The 18,852-nt window shown below is 40.7% G+C and overlaps 1 long non-coding RNA gene across 1 annotated transcript; it reads right to left on the bottom strand.

Moving 5' to 3' along the window:
• Nucleotides 1-847: 847 nt before the first annotated feature.
• On the bottom strand, nt 848-18,187 carry LOC113966350. Its single transcript, XR_003533798.1, has 3 exons — nt 18,176-18,187; nt 15,200-15,205; nt 848-942 (listed from the first exon to the last, which is right to left on the bottom strand). It is a non-coding gene; the product is annotated as an uncharacterized LOC113966350 (long non-coding RNA).
• Between the last annotated feature and the right edge of the window lie 665 nt (nt 18,188-18,852).

The raw sequence follows: 18,852 nt of genomic DNA, 5'->3' as shown, positions 1-18,852 counted from the left end.
ATTAGGTCATAAAATTATAGGTGACAAGACTGAAAGGAACCTCTTAGATGATTGTGTCCATCCCTCCTCTTTCTGCTAGGTCATATGGTGGAGACTATGATGGTGTATAAGGGAAGAGGACCTGACATTATCTACCTGGACTTGCGCAGAACATGTAATACTGTCTCTCATGACATCTTTGTCTCTAAACTGTGTGACATGGATTTGATGGGTGGACCACTCAATGGGTAAGGAATTGGCTGGCTGGTCACACTCAAAGAGTTGTGGTCAACAGCCCGATGTCCAAAGTGGAGAGCAGTGATGAGTGGCGATCCGCAGGGGTCAGTATCGGGACCAGCACTGTTTAACATATTTAAGATGTTAGGCACTGTTTAGCATCTTTATTGGTGACATGGACAGTGGGATTCAGTGCACCCTCAGCAAATTTGACGATGACATTAAGCTATGTGGTGCATTTAATACAACGGAGGTAAGGAATGTCATCCAGAGGGACTTTGGCAGGCTATAGAGGCGAGCCTGTGTGAACCCTGAAGTTCAACAAGGTCAAGTGCAAGAATCCTGCCCCTGAGTCAGGGCAATCCCAAGTACAAATACAGGCTGGGCAGAGAATAGATTAAGAGCAGCCCTGAGGAGAAGGACTTAAGGGTGCTGGTTGACAAGAAGCTCAATGTAATCCACCACTGCGCGCTCACAGTCCAGAAAGCCAACCATGTCCTGGGCTGCAACAAAAGAAATGCAGCAAGCAGGTCAAGGGAGTAGGTTTTACCCCTCTATTCTGCTCTTATGGGATTCCACCTGGAGTATTGTGTCCAGCTCTGGGGCCCCCAACATAAGAAGGATATGGACCTCTTGGAGCAGGCCTAGAGGAGGGCTACAAAGACGATCAGAGGGCTGGAGCACCCCACCTATGAAGACAGGCTGAGAGAGTTGGGGTTGTTCAGCCTGAAGAAGAGGAGGCTTCAGGGAAACCTTAGAGCAGCCTTCCAGTACCTGAAGGGGCTTGTAAGAGAGCTGGAGAGGGACTTTTTATAAGGACATGGAGTGATAGGACAAGGGGAAATGGCTTTAAACTGAAAGAGGAGAGATTCAGGCTAGATACTAGAAAAAAATTCTTTACTGTGAGGGTGGTAAGGTACAGGTTGCCCACAGAAATTGTCGATGCCCCATCCCTGGAAGTGTTCAAGGTCAAGTTGGACGGGGCTTTGTGCAACATGGTCTCATGGAATTTGTCCCTGGCCATGGCAGGGGATTTGGAACTAGAAGATCTTTAAGGGCCATGCCAACCCATAACATTCTGTAATTCTATTATATTTCTGAGATGAATTTGCATTTCTTTTTTTTTGACTGACCATGTTTGTTTGAGTCTGTCCTCTATAATGGAATATGTGTTTGTGTTTATCACCCACCAGTTTAGTAATATTTTTAAATATCTGTATTATTTACCTGAAGTATGTAAAGTGTTTATGTTTGCAAAGCATTTTATGAAAGATGCTAGGATAATGACAGAGATTGCATGACCTTGGTACATTATGATTTATTGTAGAGCTGCATTAATTCAGTGTTCGGAGCCAAACACCTATAATTTGTTTTTGCTTGCATTTTCAATTTTATAATGTATTAGACAACTTATTATATTATATACGTCTCTCAAGGATAGGGGAGAGTTAAGAAAGTAATTACTCTTCCCTCAAAAGTTTGTTTTAGTCCCCCATTTAACACTCTAAATCAAATCTCAAAACCAGTCTTGTGATTATTTGTCTGTGGGACTACTATAGCTTTGTTTTGGGTATCAACAGATGTCAGGAGTCAGCAGCAGCCATTTGGCACTCTGTTCAGATGCTACTCATATGCCTGTTTATAATGGTGATATATATTTTTCTTTTGTGAAATAGTAATGAATATTCTGTAAATGGGAAGATACAGGGAACTCTCATATAATCACTGTTCTGTTTCCTTTATTTAGTCTCTTAAACACCAAAGTGGAGTCATTATATTTAAAAGAATGTTACCCAAAACATGAAAATGGCAGAAATTTATAATGTATTTTGAAAAAAAACGTTGAATAGGACCATCCGTTATTAATGCTTCTTAGGATTTTTTTTAACGCAAGTTAAAATGTCAGTGAAAAATGATGTAAAAACTCTAAATGGAAATTAAATGCAAGGGTAGAGGCAGTTACACAACTGTTCAAAATTCCAAGATGAGACACTAAGCTGATAATTTTATAGCTGCTCTTTGAGGATTTGATTTTTTTTTAAATTTGTTTATCTTGTAGACTAAAAAACCAGTTCTTATTTTGAGTTGAAAAACTTAATGGAGGCCTCATAAAAATTATTCTTGTCAAGGTCATTAGTAATACTCATTAAAAAAATGCTAAGGACCACATGAGCAGAAAGATTTTATTGCACTCTGTCAAATGGGGAGCAAGCTTGCTACTCCTTTCATAATCTCCATACAGCGCTTTTGCATCTTCTAGTCCTTATCCATAGGCTGAATTGCTACAAGGAACTTTTTTGCTGCAAGGATTGACTGGAGATTGGACTAGTGCACTCCTTCTGTGCCCTCAGCAGAATCTTTCAATTTTAAAATCCTGGTTAACACTAGAGGATATTTTTCTCTTCTTCTCAGAGTTTTCACTATAAGATGTGTAATTATAGTATTCTGAATAAGCAGGTTTTTCTCAATATGAATATAGTTAATGTGTGTGTCATAGCAATGGGATGCAAGGACAGAGACTTTATAAGACAGGCTAGTTGTTCTGAAACAATAAATTTAGAAGGTGCACGAGCACCTCTGTTCCTTATATTGCAAGCTTTATTGCTGTGCAGTGGGTGCACAATAGAAAGGTTTTAGAAAGGTTTGCTTGACAACTCCAGCAAAATGTATTTTGAGACACTGTATAAAATAATTCATGTCTTTGTGCACATCTAGAAAGGGCACAGTAGTCTCTTTTGGTATGAGGCAAAGTCTCTACAGAGCAGGTACAGAGTTTTAGCCAATACATAGCAATACCATGCAAATAAAAAATTCTACACCTTGGAATGAAAGGAGTATTTTTGGTGTGGGCAGAGACTTGAGCAAAGGAAAATGGTTGTATGCTAACTCAGTTTAGTTCTGCAGCTAAGACGTGATTCTTCTACCTTTCTCTAGTCAGTCTTTATGAAGATAAACAGTTTTCTGTCAGGTCTTAGAAGGAAATAAAAAAGGTAATTTTGATGTCATGTTGATGGTTAGAGCCAAGACACAAAAACCAGCTGTCCTTGGAGATAGCTTGTTAGAGAAGAAATGTTGGAACAGGCTGCCCAGGGAAGTAGTTGAGTCTCCATCCCAGGAGATATTTAAAAGATGTATAGATGTAGCACTTAGGGGCATAGCTTCATGGTGGACTTGATGATCTTAGAGGCCTTTTCCAACCTAAATTATTATGAGTCTGTGATTCTGGGTATCTGTCTCAATGATGGGGGGAAAAAAAGGCACTAGTAGTAGGGGTCAGTTGGGCATTAGCCTACAGATCAAGTTGCATGTGGAAAACAGCTTTAGCCCAAGTTACTGCAGTTTAAAATTACCAAAAAAATTACCAAACCCATGGCTAAAGCTATTTAGTGTTTTTTCTTGAAATATAAAGTCATTATTAAATGAGTGTGTAAGAGGCTGGGAATTTCAAAACAAAGAGACAAACATGTAAGATAGAAATTTTTCTTGAGCACAGAGTAAACAGTTGTTGGAAAGAGCTCCAGGTCTCACTGAATAAATAAGTGCTTCAGAAGAAATATCTCAGACATGCAGAAAGACTATAAGCAATGGAAAAACTTGTTGACCAATGAGAAGTACAGGACTGCTTTGAGAATTGATGAGCTCAAGTGGTCCTTGCACAGGATAAAAACAAGGAAGTATTCTTCAACCAGTGAAGAGTGTGAGAGAAAGAAATAGCCCATAATTCCCTCATAAAATACTGAGATAAAACAGACTTTAAAGAAAATGTCAAAAGTGCCCTTCTCCTCTCTTCCTCCCCAAATACACTGCTGCATTTTTAAAGAAAGGTAATGTTAGGGTATATGGGCAAAAGGGAACAATTCCTGGTCTCTGGTAAACTTTTCTCTGTGACCCTTTTGAAGAAAAGCACAAGAGCAAGGTTATAGCTCTGCAGAGTGTAATACCTCTATTTAAAAAAGTATTAAAAGGAATCTGAACAACCATTCATCCTGTTGTGTGACCTCAAATATGGGCAAGACTTTTTAGACAGACTTTTAGACTGAGTTTGGAAAACTGTAAGAGCAAGTTTGGAAGAAAATTCAACAGGAAAACGGGCAGGGGAGAAAGTCAGCCTGGGCTGACTACCTCGTAAATTGCACCAGTTGATGAATCTGGCATTTTTGGTTAGACATCCAGAAAATAAGTAGAAAAAAATGCAGTAGATCTTATATTTTGGACATTAAAAAATGTTTGTTACTGTCCATTTGTTGGAGAAAAAAAACACCTGTATTTGGAGAGATGTGACTACTCCAAGAACCATATGGTATGCAAAGAGCTAGTTGAAAGGAAAACCATTGTGGTGAGGATTAAACGTCCTCTATATTCAACACATACCTTTTAATGAATAATCTGCCTTGGAGCAGATACACTTTAATATTTTCATTAGGCTCCTGATTAAAAAAGGTTGTGGAATGTCATCAAAGCCAGCAAAATTTGGATATGGAAAAAACTGAATTATTTTGACAGTGTGGGGGAACAAAGAGAATGAGGGTGAGATTTAGTAGTGCAGTATGTAGGATATTTGGCACTTGAAACTAAATGAGAATTTTGGCTGTAAACTGGGGGGTGGAGCAGGGCTCATCAGCTAGAGGTGACAAAGGTTAAAATGAGTAGAAGATGCCTGTGACCCATAGCATGGTGGGAAAGACTAATGCAGTCCTACAGTCTGCCAGAACAGAAAGGGAGAACTGTTGTAGTAGAACAATAAATCTTGATGCCATTGTATTAGGCCCCAGTGGTACCTAAGCCACCCAAAACATCAGTGTCTCATGTTTGAAAGAGTAACTCAGGCTCGAACACAAGTGAGGAGAGGCCTCCATCATGATCAAAGAGAAAGAAGTGATGTACAAGCAGTACATGTGATAATGGGGGATCATGGAGCAAGCCTTCAAAAAAAAATAGTAAAGGCAAGACATCTGCAGGTTTGTTAGATGAATCTTGGTACATTTATGAGAGTGACTATGATATGGCTGCCTGCAATAGAAGGCAGCAGACTCGATTTCTCAAATTCTGCTCCAGCAGTTTGTTTCTAAGCAACCCAGCAGATAGGGATGGGAGAGGCCACCATTTACTGTCATTGGTGCACAGAGGCAGAGCCTAAATGGACCCTTATTTGACAGAGGAATGTTCCAAAGATATTAAAGTCCACAAACCTGCCACCACAGACATAGGTCATCACCACGTATTACCATCATAGACAGTGAAGCTGTAGGCATCAGACACTGAGTGATCTAATGTGCAGCTGAAGGCTGTAGAGTTGTCCGTGTCTTCTTCTTTTATGTTCCAGTTCTTGATTCTTCAAATAAAAAAGTTCAAACAGACTAGTATCTTAGCCAGCAAAAAGAGAAACACCCAAGGAGCAACCTTCTCTGAGGATGTAAAAGAACTTTGAATGATAAACCAAATAGGAACATGAACATAAATACTTAAAATAAGCTTGAACTGCAGCCAAGTAGTGTTCTCCAGTAGGTAAGCACATGTTGTGCTGTACCAGGACTGTATTTTGTGTTCAGTAGGTGTCAGTGTTAAATCTTATAAATTGTAATGATGCTTTCAGGAAGTTAAACTGTGAATGAATGTAATTGCAGAATGATAAGCACTATTTGGCATTTCCTTCTGGTCTTGGAGGTAAGTTTCTATGATTACTGCCCTAGATCACAGATATTAAAAAGCAGGTTTAGTGGAGGTATTACCATCCTGTTGAAAAGTTTTTAGGGATTACTAGTACAAAAGTTATGATATGAGGTCAGCTTCCTGCTTTAATGCAGGTGGAAACTTCCAAGTAAAGCAGGTAAAAAACATTATCAATACCTTTAGATCACCTCTTTTTCAAACAATAAGACTAGAGGTAAAACTTCTCTTCAACACTGTCTTTCCTTCTCCATCTCACCCAGCCATCTATCCAATTCTGGACCATGAGTTTTCGAGTTTTTGTTCCTCAAACAGTGCAATTCATTGATTTTGTTATCTCTAATTTTTTTTTTGTCCTCTTCTTATCTTTTCCAGTAAATTGTTGGTTAGGGTCATACAGCTTCATTTTTCAAAGAACTCTGAAAGACTTCTTGTGATTAATTTATTATAAGTGTGTTAAAAGTAGGCGGAAGCTTTTAAGTTTAACATTAATATACATAACTTTGGGGTTGGCCATTGCAAGGAATATGTCTTCTGCCATCTGCAGTCTAAAAAATTGGAATGAAGAATCAAAATAAAGGGGAAAAAGCATCATTAATGATTGTTTTGAAGCTTTTGCTGCTGTTGATGTAGGTTTTTCAGATGATCAATATCTCCCCGTAGGGAAAGTTGTTTTCATGCTTGAAGCAATACAGAGCACACATTGCAGTCTGGGGACCTCAACTTCAGTGTGGCATTGAATAACTGTAGAAGGAATCACAGAATCTGTTTCTGACATAGCCATAAACAGTCAGTGAAATAAAGGGACTGGAATGTAAAAGACAAGAAATGGGCAATTCTTACTCTCTCATTTGGACCTTAGGTTTCCCACTGATGCCATTGGCACCATTGGCCTAGTGTACTTTGCGGGATACAGTAGCATTTTTCTTCTAGCCAGACCTGCCAGTAACTGCTCTGCCCTCCATTATGTTAATTCTTAAAACCCTGCAATAAGAAAGTCTGGAGAAGAAAATAGTGACAAAATTTGTATCCTTTACAGTAACAATTGTCAGCATTGTGTCTTCCTCTTAAGCAATATCCTCTTTAAAGTCACTCTTCTTTTTGAGTAGTTGTATTGGGTTTGTATGGCCAGGTTTTAGTAGCAGTGGCTTCTGTGAGAAGCTGCTAGAAGTTTCTCCCATGTCTGTCAGTGACAATGCCAGCTGGCTCCAGGATGGACCTGCTGCTGGCCAAGGCAGAGCCAATCAGGAATGCCTCCATGATAACACATTTAAGAAGGAAAAAAGTTATTATGCAGATGAAAATTGCAGCCAGAGGAAAGAGGAGTGACAACATGTGAACAACTCTGCAGACACCAAGGTCAGTGCAGAAGGAGGGGCAGGAGGTGCTCCAGGCACTGGAGCAGAGATTCCCCTGCAGCCCATGGTGCAGCCCATGGTGGAGCAGCTGTGTCCCTGCAGCGCATGGAGGTCCACAGGAGTGCAGAGACCCACCTGTAGCCCATGGAAGAGCCCCACACTGGAGCAGTTGGATACCTGAAGGAGGCTGTGACCCTGTGGGAAGCCCATGATGAAGCAGATTTTCCTGGCAGGGACGTACTGACCTGTGGAGAGAGGAGCCCATTCTGGAGATTTTCCTGCTAGGACTTGTGGCCCTGTGGGAGACCCACTCTGGAGCAGCCTTTGCCTGAAGGACTGCACCCTGTGGAAGAGTGACCCACACTGGAGCAGCTCATGGAGAACTGTTGCCCATGGGATGGACTCATGTTGGAGAAGGTCATGAAAAAGTCTCCCATGGGAGTCTCCTAGGGGAAGGACTCCTCTCCCTGAGCAGTGGTAGAAACAACCTGTGGCAAACTGACCATAACCCCCATTCCCCATCTCCCTGTGCCACTGGGGAGGAAGTAGAACTTGGGAAGGAGACAGGGGTGTAGGGGGGAAGGTGTTTCTAAGATTTATTTTACTTCCCATTCTCCTGCTCTGATTCTGTTAGTAACAAATTTAATTAATATCCCCACTTTGAGTCTGTTTTGCCCATGATGGTGATGGCTGAGTGATCTCTCCTGATCCTTATCTGCACTCATGAATTCTTGGTTTTATTTTCTCTCCTTTGTCCAGTTGCAGAGGGGAGTGAGAGAGCAGCTTTGGTGGGTAACTGGTGTCCAGCTAGGGTCAACTCCCTACAGTAGTACAAGCAAAGCTTTTTTCTGGCACCATTGAGTGGACTTCAATAACCTACTTGTACTTTCCTTAAGAAGTATTGATGTGTAGTCCTGACTGAATCTGGTGTTTTTCCTGGGCTCCCCCCATGTGCTTTTTTCTTTAGCTAGGGTATTTCCACACAGCTCTGCTTCTCTCATTTCTTTGCTTCCTTCTCTATTCCCTTTATGATGCCTCTCTCCCAGAAAAACATTTTAATCTCTTTTAGGGATGTCCCCTTTAGGAGGTCTTGACAACTACATTACCCCATTCATTTGCAGTATCTGTGCATTCATATTTCTAACAATCTATCTTTGCCAGCATGGGGGTTGACCAAGCTCATCACAGCACAGTAAAATAAATGAGCAAAGGCCACCACACTTCTGTTTGTAAGCACTGTGTGGTTGGCAGGATCTTAATAACAAACACATGCTCTCCTGCTAGCTTTTACAACATACCTACACCAGAAATTATCTGGCGCTGTTATCCTGCTTTACTATGCTCTCCTGCTTGTCTCTGATGCCTAAGAGAAATTCAGGGAGAAAAAACTCTGAGACAACTTAATTTTTGGAGGCAAGGTGAGGGAAGGTTTAATGATGCCTCTAAGGGAATGGGGTTACAAGACGTGCGCAGCTCCATGATCCAGTGTTACAATTTTACAATACTGTCCATCCAATCCCTGATTTTATCCACCCCCCGGCCTTTACCCTGGTCCGCCCCCACCCTGCCCCTTGGGAATTGGGTCTGGAATCATACTGGGACCCTTTTCTTCCTCATCTTAGTCTTCTTCAGAGTACAGAGTGCACACAGTCACCCAGTTCTTGGTCATATGTTGCGGTTCAGGCTAGGGAGCAAATGTTCTTAAACAGTAGAAGGCCTACCTAGGAAAGAGACTAAACATGCTTAAATTGAATTTAAGGAGGGGGATTGATATGGGGAACATGGAATGGGGTAAGAGGGTTGAAGATCTGTGTTGCTACTGTGCTAAAGGGTGAGGGAATTAATGCAGCTGCTTCTAAAATCTACTTTTGCTATATAATTACTTCTAAAAGTTATAAAAATTAGAAAAATCAAAAAATCAAAAAGGTGACATCTCTTACGCATGTTAGGATATTTTTCAGGTCTGTGTAATTTTACAAGATATTTGACACATGCCTCCTGCACATGTGCTCCAGGTGCCAGAATTGTTTTTTTCCCACCACGGTGCTGCCTGCAACAGTGCAATGCCACGGAGAGAAACTTAATGATGGAATATATAACTTATTTTTGCAGCGAAGTACCATCAATTAAAGAAGAGAGAGAACCTGGCTGAAGTGAATAAAAAAAAGGATTTTGTTCTGAGGCTGGAGAATGCAGACAGAATTCAGCCTTTATTGTGGGCCACCTTGGGCCCCAGATGAACAAAACGTCAATCAATTAGTGACAAAACTGCATACTGCACAGACCCATAAAATCACGTACGTGATTGTGTCCTTGCTTGGATTAAGTATATTATTTGAGTTCTGCTGGAATACTTTGATGCACATGAATTAGCAAAGACAAGCATGTTGACAGGCAAGATTTATTACCAAAGTTTGTTGAGTCTTTACAGCTTTGATAGTTTTTCCTTTTTTTTCCACAGTGTAGCAAGATTTTTCTGAATCTCTATGCTTTCCAAAATACTAGACTGAAAAGATTTAAGCCTTTAGAAAGTAACTTCTCTTTACAAACCATTTTTGTTATTTTTCTTCCTGTATAAATCTTGAATAGAGAATCATAGAATGTTTTGGATTGGAAGGGTCCTTGGGTAGGAAGATCATCTAGTTCCTAACCCCCTTCTGCAGGCAGGGAGCGCTTGCACTAGACCAGGTTGCTTAAAGCCCCATCACCGTGCCCTTGTACACTTTCGGGGATGGCATATCCACAACTTCTCTGGGCAGCCTCACAGCACAGAATTTCTTCCTAATATCTAATCTAAACCTACTCTCTTTCAGTTTGAAACTGTTCCCTCTTTTCCTATCACTACATGCCTTTGTAAAAAGTCCCTCTCCAGCTCTCTTACAAGCCCCTTCAGGTACTGGAAGGCTGCTCTAAGGTTTCCCTGAAGCCTCCTCTTCTTCAGGCTGAACAACCACAACTCTCTCAGCCTGTCTTCATAGGTGGGGTGCTCCAGCCCTCTGATCGTCTTTGTAGCCCTCCTCTAGGCCTGCTCCAAGAGGTCCATATCCTTCTTATGTTGGGGGCCCCAGAGCTGGACACAATACTCCAGGTGGAATCCCATAAGAGCAGAATAGAGGGGTAAAACCTACTCCCTTGACCTGCTTGCTGCATTTCTTTTGTTGCAGCCCAGGACATGGTTGGCTTTCTGGACTGTGAGCGTGCAGTGGTGGATTATATTGGGCTTCTTGTCAACCAGCACCCTTAAGTCCTTCTCCTCAGGGCTGCTCTTAATCTATTCTCTGCCCAGTCTGTATTTGTGCTTGGGACTGCCTCAATTTCCATGAACTTGTAAAAAGTCTTTGATAGGAGATGATTGCTTTTAAAGACTTGGTCAAAAGTGATGAAAAGGATAGCTATGCAATGCAAGGGCATCTGATATCTGTTAATATTGAGAGCGTATTTACATATTTTAACTGACAGAGTGAAGTTGTCTGAAACATAAGTCAGAGATCACTCTGTAGATTGAAGTCACAAATATTACTTAATAAATGCCAATTAGCACCTTAAGCTAGACCCCCTCTGCAGAAGATGTCACCTTTGACACTATGAAATGCTCACAGTGACAAAGTCTAAATATTTCCTAACATTTTCAATAGTTCATAATGCCACCAGCTCACATTTATGACAATTACTATTTGATGAGCTCTCATTTCTATTCAGAGAGGCAAAGGGCAAGGTTGTGAGAATGGTTAAAACAGAGGAGACAAAAACCAACCAAAACCCAAAGCCTTTAACTTTCATCTTGAGTGTGTTTTCCTTCAGGTCAGACGGAGAGCCAGAATTTAATGTAACAACACTGAACCTCAGACCTAGCAGAGTTTTCCTCAGTGAGCTTATGTGGGCAAGGTCTCTGTGAATGCGTTTGTCCTAGATCATACATTGCAAGTAATGCAGACAATACCCAGAACTGACAGCAGAGGGTAAACCCTGAGCCCTTGCAGATGAGGGTGAAATGGAACCCAGCGCACCACCAGCAGCCCCTAAAATTCTAGAAGGGCACCTTCATGGCAGGAATGGAAGACACAGGGTTAGTGTACAACATCATGCTCAAAGCTGCAACTTTATTTGCCTGGGTTTGCGTCTTGTCACACCTTAGAGCAGTGGGAAGCATTGTTTGTCCTTTGTTTGTTTGACAAGAATTTATGTAAAGGCAGTTTCCCTCAATGTTTGTCCAGACCTTTAGCTCAGCAGTGGGGAATCTAATTTATTGCAAATCAAAACCAGAACAAAGTGGAAGGTGATTGTAAAACCAAAAATATTGGCAGGGGACAGTCTTGTATTTGAAAGTACTCACACTTTTTAAGGTACAGAATTTCAGGCTGCGTCAGTGTCTTTGCAGTAAAACAAAACTGAATTATACTTTTTTCTTTAAATAAAAAGCAAAAATAACTTTCATGGAATACTGTCCCAAAGTGATGAATTGGGTACCCTTCAGGAGGGCTTTGCACAAAACACAGGCTCTCTGAATCAGCAAGCCAAAGTTAAATGGATCCAAAACCTGCATGGACACAGAAGTGACAGTAAAGGAACTGTGTCTGGTAACAAGTGAACTCTGCCCTTTTTTTTCTGCCCACACCTCTTTGTTTTGATGACAGGGGACCTTTTAGGTGGCTGCCTGTAGTCATTAGGCACACAAAGAAGTCGTGGGAGTTGCAAGCATATCCTTGTGAATGCCTAAAAGGTGGGCTGTGCAGTCACTTCAACAAGACCTCAAGATATGAAAAGCACCTTGCTGTGCTGTGCAGCCACTGTGCTATGCCCAGAGTGTCAAACATCTGCCAAGCAAATCACACTTCAAAAAGGCCAGGGTGCAAGTCCACACCTGAGCAAGCACCTTCAAATCAAGTAGATGTGAAGTAGTAGATCAAAGCCCTGCAGTCGAGATTTGAGGAGTGGAGGTTCTCACCTACAGTCAGTCACTGCATTTTCTCTTGGCAAGAAGTGGCTAAGAGATGGGAGACAGTAGCTTTCTGAAGTGTCTGGAAGTGTCTCTGGGAATGCCCTGACAATGCAAAGACAAAGAGGTTAGTTTTTTGGGTCCTACTCTCTACCCTACTCAGGGGTATGTTTAAGGGTGCCCCAGTGAAGGTGACTTGCCTTATGCTGTTTCACAGAAGCAAATTGTGAACATTTCTGCAATGACTTATGGCATAGTTGTACTTTAGGAAGCTACTGATATTTTGGGCATTTCTCCTCTCAGCAGAGGATTCATACCTGACTAGAATACTAAAGTCCCAAATTGGTATGAACTAATTGGTATGAACTAATGCAATAGGCATAAATGCTCATTAGTTATCTTGGCAGACTTCATGTGAGTAAGCTTAGGGTTCGAAGATCAGTTGTATAGTCACAGTATTTTAGAAGTGTGGGATGTTGTCAATGAGGCTCTAACAAAACTCCCTGCAAGACATGCTTATAAAACTTTTTAAAGCCATTGAAGATATGTTGCTAATGGGGAGAATTTTTCATGTAATATGATAAAGTTTGAGGAGAAGAGTGTAGACTTACCTTTATTTTCTTTTTATATTGAGATTGACAAAAATCCTAATTTATTTTGTATATAGGTATGTAATTGTTGGCATGGCAGACTGCCATGTGCTGTTTTACCTGGAGTGCTGATAACAGAAAGCATGTTATATAGGAGATTAACATTATCTTCTTAGTTCCAGGAAAGAATAGCAATAGCTTTTTATTGTGTTTAAAGTGTCTGTGGTAGGTAGGCTCCCAAACACACTGCTCAGCAATTCACAGTTTTCATGTCATTGTGGCCAGAAAAACTGTGCTCAAGAGTGCAGGTCTTCTCACGCTTAAGAAGGTTTGCATCTTCTGTTTCTGGCAACAAAGCCATGCTTCATTAATGTTTGATTGTTTAGTTTTCTGCTATGGAAGAGGCTATGGGAAGGGGCTTGAACTGTGTAGCTGCTGTCATCTGAACATGAAGGTCTAACTGAGATAAATCACTCTATGCACATATGGTTAGAGTAATTTAAAGGATGATTCAGGAACTTCTGATGTTGGCTGCTGCACAGGTAAAAGTCTGTATTAGGTAGAATTCTGACCCAATTTATCCCTCTCAATATCATTCAGAATCTTTAATCTGAAAAAACCTACTATTTAATAAGCCAAATAATGACAATGCCATAGGTCCTTCATGGACTAAACATTGTCCTGTTCAAGAGAGCAGCTACTTCTTCCACACTTATCAAAATGTCAAGACACATAATTATACTGATAAGCATGCCCATGTCTCAACAAGCATTTTAGGCTTGGTGAGAAGCCTTATTCTGAAGTGAAGCTGTCCACCCTCACTTACCATGCCTTGACCTACCTAGTAGAGTGGTCTTGGGTTGCACAAAGTGGGCACCTTTAAGGTGAATAAAACCCAGAATTGTCACTCCTGCAACACTGCAGAAGCTGTGGCATTCAGTCCATGGGAACAGACTGTAAATAGTTTGTGCTAAACCCTTCACCCCAAGGAGGCATCAAGTGTTAGCACCAAATTTCTCTCTACAGATCTGCTCCTCAGTAAACTTGCTAATGGAGACATAGTTTAAATGACTCCTCTGTGGTTCTGGGTCCAACTACATTTAAGTAATTACAAATATTTTTCGCTTCCCTGAGGTCTGGATCAGGCACTTTTTCCCCAGCCTTCTCTAAGTAAGCTCTTTGACAGACTTTGGAATACATATAGTGGGTTGAGAAGGAGAGGACGGAATTGCTGAAGCCTGAAAGTCTAGATCCATCAATATTTTGAAAGCTTTCTTTACCTTAAGATCAGCTATCAGCTGAAATGGCTACCTGAGATCTGTTGAATGAGAACTCTTAAATTACATAGACACAGGAAACTTTTTCCTGACAGCTGATCTGCTATGCTTTGGAGCACAAGTATTAGAAGGCCTCTAATATATATCTGCCAGTATAACTTGGCAGTCCATCCTGAGATGCTTTCAGAGGAAAAACTGCCATGTTAACTGCAATCAATTTAGACCGATACACAGCAAATGAATGTGTTTACTTGGCATTTTTGGCACAAACATAAACTTTTTATTAAGTGCATTCAATATAATTGTATAATGGCATATAGCATGCAGTTTCAATGACATATTGGAAGCAATCCCAGTTCTATTTTTTTGTCCTTAAAAATAGATATAATGTTGTAACTTTAAAGTAAAAGTCACCTGGGAGTTACTTTGTCTGTTGTGGATGTGTGATGAAAATCCTGAGAGCCTCAGAAATTGAATGTTGGCAGCTGTGAGATTTCATTTTACTCATTGACGATTGGATGCAAATGTGAGCCAAAGCAACTGACACCGTATTGCTCATATCTGACATGCCACTGCTGAAAAAGTGTCATAAAAATGAATCACCTCTGCCCTGACATTATTCATGTTGTCTATAATCTCCACGCATACAAAAAATAACATAAAAATACACAGAAAATGAAACCAAGGGAAAAGGCTACATTTCCACTGCCTTGGACTGCTTCTCTCTAAAGCTGGTGTGCAAGAAACTCCTAATAAATGTAATAGGGGCTACCTGAGCCCTCAGGGGACTTTTATGAAGACTTTCCTTAAGCTGAACTCATGCTAATATTCCATGTAATTTTCATCCATGTGCATCTGAAATGACCTTCATTCCCCAGCAGGATGTTTTTAGCACTATAGCAGGAATAAAGACTGCCCATGGACAGCTGAAGTTAAAATACTTCACATGGCCCAAGGTAATGTTCCATCTCATGTTTGGATAGGTTTGATTTAAAATACATGTTGGAACCTGATAAAGGATAATTTTTGGAAGAGGGTCTATTTTATGCCAGTAAAGTATTTTCACTCTTCCAGGGGTGACTGATGACTTGTGCTAGGTTTCTTCTCCAAATCACCCTAGGGAGGACTATGTTGTTCCATGATTACAGTAAGCACATAGAGCTAGGCATCCCTAGATCAAAGACACCCTTTGCAAAGAAGCACTGCTGTGTATATTCCACAGGGGAAAAAAAGGTGCAGTGCAGAAATGGTGACACATGGGGGAAAGAGAAGCATGTGGGGCAAAGAATGTGCTGGTGACACTCACCCAGCCCTGATGCAAACATGCTGGCATTCATGATGATGGAACACCTCTCAAAGCAGACTTTCAAATATAAAAGATCTTGTCTGCCTTATTTTTAAGCAGAATTCTTGGCTGATCGGTTCACAGGGATACTACACTTTTGCTCAAGAGATTACTTCATGCCTAGAGGCACAATGCTACTTTGTGTGTCTCTCTGAGCCCTCAGACAAAATGCTCCTGAAATGCCACTTGTGCTGTGTTTGCAAAGCTGAGTATTCCACAGCTGGGAGCAGCTCTGCCAGCTGCGGGTGGATGCGGTAACAAAGAGAGTTGCTTCTGAACCTGGAACCAAACTGCTCAATTTTCCTTTCTTCTTTTGTTTTGTGGTTGGATACCCACTAGTGTGCTCAGCATTGCTAGGACCCTGGACGTTTTGAGCCTGTGGCATTGCTTTTATAGTTTTGATAAAATCATTTTAGTGTGTCAAATCTTACCTGTCAGGGACTTTCCTCAGTGCTGGTGGATGCTGTTCTGTGTGCTGACATGCGGCACAAATATTACTGTTCGTTTCCTTGCTGTAGTTTTAATATGCATTTCTTTGATCCTGCAAACAAACTTTACCACAATATAATTAGAAATGGTTGAAGTGTTCCATTTGGAAGATAATATCATACTTTCCTCAACTGTATATAGCCCACATACAACAGAAGACCAATCTGTAGCATCATTGCCATGACAGACTCATGTATTTGTTCTTCCACATAAGTACAACTTTTTCAACATGCTGTTGGATTTTTGGTTGTGAATTCTGGGTTTATGGCAGCTGGTCCAAACACCATTAGTCATAGCATGGAGCCTAATTCACCCTCCGTCTGCAAAATTCTACTGCATCATTATCTATTTCGAGCTCTGTCTGCCTAATAGTTTCCCCTCCTAAACTATTCAGCATTTTCTTTGCAGACTGATCATGCATTGGTAGCCATTCAAATATTATATCAGAGCCCTTAAAGGTCAGTTCCAACAGTAAGTGAACAACCTTGTCATACACAAACTCTTGGTGTAGCTTGACTTTCCTGTGGTAATCCTGCACTGAGTACTGAAAAGCCTACTCAGGCATGCATTGTTAATTCATTAAAGAAATATAACATTTTAAATAATTTAAAATCCTATTTTAGAGCTCTGAATCTGGTGTTTCTCTGCAAATAATGTCATACTGGATTTTTTTTGCTTCCAATGTTTAGGATTTTAATCACAAAATTTCTTCTCTCGTTAACTGTCATCAAATTGTAATGGGCTTAGGCTTTCTAAATGCTTAACAGTAATGATAATTGTGGTGAATGCAGTCCATCTTCATGCACATTTTTAATGCCAGTAGAGTAGATTTCTTTGTGATAATAGAAATTATTATAATGCTGGCTGAAAATGAATACACTTTCGCTATAGTATATGTGTTAATACATTCCTAAAATTAAATTGCAAGCATTTCAGTCTTTAAAAAACTTTTCAAAGATTGAAATATACTGGATAATACAATATCTTTTATGCATTATAGCATACTAAAAACGCTCAAGCAGTCATATTGCTCAATAAACTGAATTTACTAGCCTTATAGAAAAGCTCTACAGAGTTTAATAGGAAAAGGTAACTTTTTTTACATGCTTTTGAACCTTTCTATATGATGAAGCAAAGAATGAATGCTTGTGGGAGGACAGCTCATAGCTACAGATAGGATGGAACTGTGCTTGGAGTTTTACTCGGTAAAGCATTTAAGCATGTGCCTGCACTGGAGAGAGAGTTGTCCTGCTGAGCGTGAATGGGAGACACAGATGTGCCCACATCTCATTGACTTTCAGGAGAGAGGGTCATGATATGCACTATTTCCTACACAGCAAAGCTGAGAGAATAAGATATTCTGGCACTGTGATGGGTTTTGCGTGAAAAATTGAGATATTGGAAGTTGTAGATTTTCCGCTGTTCAATTCTGTGCCCTTTAATTTTCAAGCTTTCTGAAGTTAGGCTGGTCCTCTTTCCTTACAATGTCTGCTGAGGGAGCAGCTGGCTCAGTAGTGCTGTGACCACAGTGATTCCTCTCCATCTGCATCTTAGAAATGCGGAATAATTTAGGTTGGCCCAGTCCAACCTCTGGCTCCAAGCACGGCCAGCTTCAAAGTCAGACCAGATTGCTGGGGGCCCTGAAGAATCAATATGAAATGCGAAGTCAAGCTGACAGTGTTTTTAATTCACAGTAGGCAGTGCAAATGGAGAGTCATTGCTGATGTTCATTCAGACAACCGGAAATTTGCACAAAGGCTGAAAATGGTGAGGCTGAAAGTTATGGTTATTAAGTCAATTACTACAGCCTAAACTTTGTAGTCTGTCACAGTCTATTTCAACAGGTGGCTTTTCTTTTTTAAGGGAAACTTGTAGTTCTGTTTAAAAAACAGTGCTAGATGGAAGGTTTTTTGCCACAAATAATTGCTATAAAAATGTACTTCAGCAAAAGCCATCTCTCTCTTTTACAGCGAAGTCATCTGTGGAAATTGCTCTCTCTGTGTGAATATTTAATATAATGCTTCAGTCATTGGCCTGGCTGTCCTAAAGGTATGTTAAAATGATGGCTGGCTATAGAAATGTATATATTGAAGGCGAAGAATAGAGGAAAAGTTTAACTTGCTCAGGTACTTCTCTGCCCTCTGTCACCTTACAGTTCTTCTCACATGCATAATAGCAAGAGCTTGAACGTTGTCACATGAAGTGCCAAAGTGCCTGTCCTTCCTGGAGTTTCATCTTGGCTGGGGAAACTGCCTTTTGAGGCACATGGATCCATGCAAACTGTACAGTGGGATGACATCAGGAGGCTCGTTGAAGACCTGAGAGCAAGAGTGTGTTGTAAATGCTGTGCTGTGGGAAATGTTGCTCACATTTGCTTCAAGAGCTCAGTGCTTTAAGGGCCCCAGCGTTGGAGGCAGGAGAAGAGGAAAACAATACATTTCTCTCAGGAAAAGTGCTGGACAAATCAATACCAGCAAAAGTATTTATGTATAGGTATTTTCTTTCTCTAGAACTGACCTAGTGTAGAAGTTTGCCTTTACAAGCTCCTATATAGGCTCTATTGACTAACATGCTAAAATGCAAGTTTGGTAATATTGGAATGACAGAACACTGTTGTTTACTTATGAAAAAAAAACAAAACAAACAACTCCTGCCACTCATGAAGAGCCACAGCCAGAGGGGAGCAAAGGAAGGATGGAAACAACAGTTTTGCTCAATGGGACAGCAAGAGGGAGGGAGGAGGAGATCTGGAGCAGGGGAAGGATTTTTGAAGCAGCCATCACAAAGAAAATCATACTCCTTTGACTACCTAATTCCATGAATGCTTATACTTACTGTTTCTCTTGCCAACTTCCTGATCAGATCGGCTCTGGAGCACACGTCTGCCTATGGCTCCATGGAGTTGAACCTCTGGCTTGAAGTAAAGTGCAGTTGCTTAAGTGCTTTCCTGAATTACATCAGTGAAAGGGCTGAT

This window comes from Neopelma chrysocephalum, unplaced genomic scaffold (genome assembly GCF_003984885.1).
Source record: "Neopelma chrysocephalum unplaced genomic scaffold, ASM398488v2 Primary Assembly neopelma1_60, whole genome shotgun sequence".
Taxonomy (NCBI): Eukaryota; Metazoa; Chordata; class Aves; order Passeriformes; family Pipridae; genus Neopelma; species Neopelma chrysocephalum.
The sequence above is the reverse complement of the archived record's forward strand: the minus strand, read 5'-3'. Positions and strand labels throughout refer to the sequence as shown.